The 7,500-nt window shown below is 52.2% G+C and overlaps 1 non-coding gene across 1 annotated transcript in view; it reads left to right on the top strand.

The window, feature by feature from the left end:
* The first annotated feature begins 6,825 nt into the window (after positions 1 to 6,825).
* LOC124583264 overlaps positions 6,826 to 7,500 on the top strand; it is a 1,910-nt gene continuing 1,235 nt past the window's right edge. Inside the window, exon 1 of the ribosomal RNA XR_006974124.1 lies at positions 6,826 to 7,500. This exon is cut by the window's right edge and continues 1,235 nt beyond it. This is a non-coding gene — a ribosomal RNA (small subunit ribosomal RNA).

The following is a 7,500-nucleotide window of genomic DNA, read 5'->3' as shown; positions in this document are numbered from 1 at the left end:
CCAACGCCAGCGCCTCTGCCGCACGAAGTCGTGGACCGGCAATCACTCCACCTGCACCTGTTCGTGCCCCACCCCAACCGCCCAACTCGCAGCTCCAGCGGATGAACGGCGGACTTTGCTCGCACTCGCAATGTGCAATCCACCCCTATAACGTGCGTTTCATGAAGAGTTATGTCCAATATGCGACATTCCCGCTGTCCCTATACATGGTTGGGGGCAAACAGGAGTTGGTATGGGTCCGGTCTCCTGTAGTGGGAGTCTGTCACGAATATGCTGAATAAGTGACTGTATGGGACCCTCTGTAGTGGAGGGTTGCTACCGAATATGTTGAATAGGTGGTGCCAGACCAGTCCATGGTAATATAGGGTTGTTGTCCAGGGCCATCGTTTGAGGAAGTCGGGCCACGTTTTTCAGCGTGGGAATCACTAGTAACCGAGAGCCTTTGGCCACGATGTTACCCTGCAGACTGCATGGCAACTACCCTTAGAACTGTCATGTTTCTACCCGATCCCTAGCTCACATGCGCTAGGCGGTAAAGGGCGAGACTGGCAGATCAGTAATGCAGTAGAGGGCCGCGTATGGTGGCATCGGCCGTAACTCGTCTCTGGCTGCAAGAGGAGTCTTGCTAACACGAGTAGCGTGGTGGTAAAAGACCACGCAAAAAAGCGGTAAACGCTGGGATAGCCGTCTGAGGTGTCGGTTCACGTGGTGGCGTGAACTAGTATCCGAACCCTGTGTGGTAACGGCGATGTCCCTTGGCAGACCACACGGCGTTTACTCACAAAACTGCCGAAAGCTACCCAATCCCGCGCCTCAAAAGGTAGAACCCACGGGCAACGGGCGCTTTCCGGTAGTAGGAGATGTGTGGTAGAGGATCGCGTTGCGACCTCGGACAGAAACTCGTCTGTGTGACAAGAGACATCTTGTAAAAACGAGTACCTAATAAGGGAACCGTGGGGTAGCTGCTGGGGTAGTCGTCGGAGGTGTCGGTTCACGCGTGAACTAGTATCCAAGTTCTCCTACGGGAGATACGATGAGCCCCTTGGCAGACCGCACGGCAGCTACCTATAAAACTGCCTGTTTTCTACCTTATCCCTGGTTGATGTCTCGACAGGGCAACGGGCGACTCAGGCAGTAAGAGATGTGCGGTAGAGGACCCGAATTAAAATGTCCTCGGCGGTTACTCGTCTAACGTGGTGGGACTAAAGCCAACACGAGTAGTAAACATTTTTGGTCCGAGTCCCGAACATCTGGGACTTGGCTTTATGGCCTAGAACCTGTGGCTAACTCGGGTGTAGCTGGGTAGAACTGGTGAGCCTGAGGGTGCCCGGGCTCGACAGTGGGTAAGCCTGGCCAGCTGCGAGCTGTACTAATTACGAGCTACAGACTCGATCGCGTAACTCACTGTACGGATTCCGATGCTGAGTGATCAGCTAGGAGGCGCCCCGTCCACGTCGGTCCCCGTGGGCGTTGCACTCGCAGTCGCCAAGACTCGGGGCAATGGCTAAGTGCGCTCCTCAATATATTACTCGGAAGAGTAATGAGGGTCCGAGCCCCCAGTGTGGGGAGAGTTTTTCCGAGCCCTGACCCACCTATTTGGCAGGGCGTAGCTTCCCCCACCCCTGACCTGTGACATTGTCACAACACACCGGCACTAGTCTGTACACAAAAATGTCTGTAATTAATTGCCATACCCGGGGGAAGCTGCCGAGAGAAGTACCTACGTAGTGGAGCCGCCGTTCTACTGTTGAACAGGAATAGAACAGCAAAACTTGACTGGAACCAGAATTAGTACACACAGGGCGCTGATTAGTAAATGATGCAGAGCCATTATAATCGAGACGACATATCCGAATGTCCCTATACATGAGCTGCGAGCTGTACCACGTACGAGCTACAGACGCGAGCGCGTTGCTCTCTGTACGAATGCAGATGCTCAGCGGCAGCTAGGAGGCGCTCCATCCATGTCGGTACCGGTGAGCGTTGCACTCGCAGTCGCAAAAACGTACGGCAAGTATATTACTCGGAAGAGTCAATGACAGTCCAAGCCCCCCTGCGTGGGAAGAGTCTTCCTAGGCCATGACCCACCGGAAGGGCGCAGCGTCCCCCACCCCAGACATGTGACGTCACACTATCGGTATTGACGACTAGACTGATTCCTTATAATCATTTGCCATACACCGGTGGAAGCTGCCGAGACGAGTAACTACATAGCGGGCTCGCCGTGTCACTAATGTACAGAGATACAATAGTTTCGACTGGAACCGGATTAAACGTATACACGGCGCTGATTAGTAATAGATAGAGCCATCAGAATACAGATAATGTATACAACTGTCCGTATACATGCTGAAAGACTCTGCTCACAATCACACGTCAGCCAGACACTCTTATCACGCACTACTCTCTGCCTGTAACAGGCACACAGACAATATCTAAGCACCAGCATGGAACAACACCCAGTGCATCCTCTCTGCCACATTAGACAATCCACACTATCATAACCAGACCGGGAGGTCCACTCGGAAAACAGAATATCCCACCCTTCCGACAACCACCATTGCTCAGCTAAGCCACCAACACCCACACATGTCCTACACAGGGGTGCACCCAACATCACAATACTGCCTCCTGTCACACCACACAAACAATGGCACGAATGAAAGACACAGGTCTGCCACAAGCATGGAATCAGAGCGCCGCCTGTTATGAGCCAAAGGTGCACCCTGACGTGGCAAATCAGATGATGCCGCAGTCATTTACTTACGATAATCACAATCAACAAACCAGCCCCCCCCCCCCCCCCCGAAAACACCTTTCCTTACAACAATGTGTGCCTTAACCTAACCCGTATTGTGCCTTAACCTAACCCGTATTGTGCCTTAACCTAACCCGTATTGTGCCTTAACCTAACCCATATTGCGCCTTAACCTAACCCATATTGCGCCTTAACCTAACCCATATTGCGCCTTAACCTAACCCATATTGCGCCTTAACCTAACCCATATTGTGCCTTAACCTAACCTATATTGTACCTTAACCTAACCCATATTGTACCTTAACCTAACCCATATTGTACCTTAACCTAACCTATATTGTACCTTAACCTAACCTATATTGTACCTTAACCTAACCTATATTGGGCCTTAACCTAACCTATATTGGGCCTTAACCTAACCTATATTGGGCCTTAACCTAACCTATATTGGGCCTTAACCTAACCTATATTGGGCCTTAACGTAACCCACGTTGCGCCTTAACCTAACCTATATTGTACCTTAACCTAACCCATATTGTACCTTAACCTAACCTATATTGGGCCTTAACCTAACCTATATTGGGCCTTAACCTAACCTATATTGGGCCTTAACCTAACCTATATTGGGCCTTAACGTAACCCACGTTGCGCCTTAACGTAACCCACGTTGCGCCTTAACGTAACCCACGTTGCGCCTTAACGTAACCCACGTTGCGCCTTAACGTAACCCACGTTGCGCCTTAACGTAACCCACGTTGCGCCTTAACCTAACCCATATTGCGCCTTAACCTAACCCATATTGCGCCTTAACCTAACCCATATTGCGCCTTAACCTAACCCATATTGTACCTTAACCTAACCTATATTGTACCTTAACCTAACCTATATTGTACCTTAACCTAACCTATATTGGGCCTTAACCTAACCTATATTGGGCCTTAACCTAACCTATATTGGGCCTTAACCTAACCTATATTGGGCCTTAACCTAACCTATATTGGGCCTTAACGTAACCCACGTTGCGCCTTAACGTAACCCACGTTGCGCCTTAACGTAACCCACGTTGCGCCTTAACGTAACCCACGTTGCGCCTTAACGTAACCCACGTTGCGCCTTAACGTAACCCACGTTGCGCCTTAACCTAACCCATATTGCGCCTTAACCTAACCCATATTGCGCCTTAACCTAACCCATATTGCGCCTTAACCTAACCCATATTGTGCCTTAACCTAACCTATATTGTACCTTAACCTAACCCATATTGTACCTTAACCTAACCTATATTGTACCTTAACCTAACCTATATTGTACCTTAACCTAACCTATATTGTACCTTAACCTAACCCATATTGCGCCTTAACCTAACCCATATTGCGCCTTAACCTAACCCATATTGCGCCTTAACCTAACCCATATTGCGCCTTAACCTAACCCATATTGCGCCTTAACCTAACCCATATTGCGCCTTAACCTAACCCATATTGCGCCTTAACCTAACCCATATTGCGCCTTAACCTAACCCATATTGCGCCTTAACCTAACCCATATTGTACCTTAACCTAACCCATATTGTACCTTAACCTAACCTATATTGTACCTTAACCTAACCTATATTGTACCTTAACCTAACCTATATTGTACCTTAACCTAACCTATATTGGGCCTTAACCTAACCTATATTGGGCCTTAACCTAACCTATATTGGGCCTTAACCTAACCTATATTGGGCCTTAACCTAACCTATATTGGGCCTTAACGTAACCCACGTTGCGCCTTAACGTAACCCACGTTGCGCCTTAACGTAACCCACGTTGCGCCTTAACGTAACCCACGTTGCGCCTTAACGTAACCCACGTTGCGCCTTAACGTAACCCACGTTGCGCCTTAACGTAACCCACGTTGCGCCTTAACGTAACCCACGTTGCGCCTTAACCCAACACACGTTGCGCCTTAACCCAACACACGTTGGGCCTTAACCCAACACACGTTGGGCCTTAACCCAACACACGTTGGGCCTTAACCCAACACACGTTGGGCCTTAACCCAACACACGTTGGGCCTTAACCCAACACACGTTGGGCCTTAACCCAACACACGTTGGGCCTTAACCCAACACACGTTGGGCCTTAACCCAACACACGTTGGGCCTTAACCCAACACACGTTGGGCCTTAACCCAACACACGTTGGGCCTTAACCCAACACACGTTGGGCCTTAACCCAACACACGTTGGGCCTTAACCCAACACACGTTGGGCCTTAACCCAACACACGTTGGGCCTTAACCCAACACACGTTGGGCCTTAACCCAACACACGTTGGGCCTTAACCCAACACACGTTGGGCCTTAACCCAACACACGTTGGGCCTTAACCTGCTCTGTAATTGTCATACGACGCGTTAAATTAGTGTGGTGTTGCCTAACTGCAACCCCCGCAATATAGTTTGCTACTCGCACTGCCTGGTCCCCAGAGTATCGCTTCATGTTAAACACCTTGCAGCTATACACTGTAATGCGGATGGCAGCAGGACGTACATGCTCAATGCCCTTCGCAGTTGTTCATTGGCATTTGCATGGCGAAGCACAGCCTACGTTGTGGTACGGCGTGTGTCAACTGTCCGCTGATGTTGTACGTCCAAATCACACACTGTACTGCACATTGGTCCTCATGTACTGAATGATACATCGTGGTACATGTGTGACCGTACCACGACTGCGCCAACAACGGCGAACCATACGGTCCAAATATTGTGCACTCAGCTACGTGTCGTCTCCCTATAAGAGCTGGATTGCAGTATGGTATGCCGTGGATGGCGATCAGCATGAGCCGTCTGTTGATGTAGTGGCGCGTGTTGTCAGACGTAGTCGTCTCTTCTCACACACCGTGATAGCATGGTGCACTGCGTTCCACATCTGCGACATGCGACAGAGGCCGGTTGACAGTCGTTCGCGCAATGGACATCGCATACGTACGGGGGCCACCTTCCACGTGTTCGCGAAGCGTGCACATGTTGTTGCGTGTATGTGGGCAGACATAGTGTGTCGTGACACCTGACACAGGCATGCAACAATCGTTGAATTTGCAAATGGCGATGGACGTCTACGTTTGCTGGTGACGTTACGCAAATGAACAACTGGTAAACGGTTGTGGTGCGGTTGTTCTCGCTAGAGGTGAATCAGTGATGGCGACGATCGGTTGAGCTACCAACCGGTTGTTTCAGCGATACCCACCATGCCCACGAACGTGAATGGCATGTGGGTGTGAAGCGATACGCGGCGGTGGCTGGGTGGGACCGTCCCCGGCCGGTGAGGGGGGGCCTCCCGGCGTGCTGGCCGCGCGGTGCGTGGGCGCACGCGCTACAGCCGGCTGGTGGGGGCGGCCAGTGGCAGGCGCGCCGGCCGACGGAGGCGGCAGGCGGCGCAGCTGCGCGCCGGCGCACCCTGCACGCGGCGCCGTGCGGCCAAAGTAGGTCCTCGCGGGCCCGGTGCGAAGCGCGGTGGACATCTGCAGTGTGCTGGTCCGATTGAGGACTGTGTGCGCTGAGGATGCGCCGCCGCCCGGCGCTCGGCGCCGCGACGCCGTCTGCTGCTCGGTCGCCTCTGCGGTTCTCGCAGGTGGTTTGTATCGCAGCTGTGCGGACGTGTTGGCGCGTGCGCTGTGCTGGGAGAGTTCGCTTCGGCACCCAAGTGGGGCTTTTGTCCTTCTGTGGCGCTGGCGTTGGAGCTGCCGGCCACCGTAGGTGGCGCGTGTTGTCTCCCGCCGGCAATGCCACGACAGCACGCTCCCGGGCCTCTGTCGGCAGCGGCAAGCTCAGTTGGGAGCACGGGTGGTCGCACCTAAAGCGTCTACTCGCCAAACTCCGGGCGATTGCGCCTCTCTCGAACCCGACCAAGTACTTAGGACGGCGCTGCGCGCCGCCGGGACCTGAGAGGGTTTCGAGGTGTATTGTGCAGGGGAGCTCAGCCTCCTCCTGTTTGCAGAATAATTGAGCGGACGCTTGCGTGTTCGCGCGGGCCCCCGGGACACACTCCCGGGCGGCCGGCTGCTCAGCTCTAGTTGACGCAGCTCCCTGGTTGATCCTGCCAGTAGTCATATGCTTGTCTCAAAGATTAAGCCATGCATGTCTCAGTACAAGCCGCATTAAGGTGAAACCGCGAATGGCTCATTAAATCAGTTATGGTTCCTTAGATCGTACCCACGTTACTTGGATAACTGTGGTAATTCTAGAGCTAATACATGCAAACAGAGTCCCGACCAGAGATGGAAGGGACGCTTTTATTAGATCAAAACCAATCGGTCGGCTCGTCCGGTCCGTTTGCCTTGGTGACTCTGAATAACTTTGGGCTGATCGCACGGTCCTCGTACCGGCGACGCATCTTTCAAATGTCTGCCTTATCAACTGTCGATGGTAGGTTCTGCGCCTACCATGGTTGTAACGGGTAACGGGGAATCAGGGTTCGATTCCGGAGAGGGAGCCTGAGAAACGGCTACCACATCCAAGGAAGGCAGCAGGCGCGCAAATTACCCACTCCCGGCACGGGGAGGTAGTGACGAAAAATAACGATACGGGACTCATCCGAGGCCCCGTAATCGGAATGAGTACACTTTAAATCCTTTAACGAGTATCTATTGGAGGGCAAGTCTGGTGCCAGCAGCCGCGGTAATTCCAGCTCCAATAGCGTATATTAAAGTTGTTGCGGTTAAAAAGCTCGTAGTTGGATTTGTGTCCCACGCTGTTGGT

Source organism: Schistocerca americana, unplaced genomic scaffold (genome assembly GCF_021461395.2).
Source record: "Schistocerca americana isolate TAMUIC-IGC-003095 unplaced genomic scaffold, iqSchAmer2.1 HiC_scaffold_452, whole genome shotgun sequence".
Taxonomy (NCBI): domain Eukaryota; kingdom Metazoa; phylum Arthropoda; class Insecta; order Orthoptera; family Acrididae; genus Schistocerca; species Schistocerca americana.
Note: the sequence above shows the minus strand (reverse complement) of the source record. Positions and strands in the feature narration are given on the sequence as shown.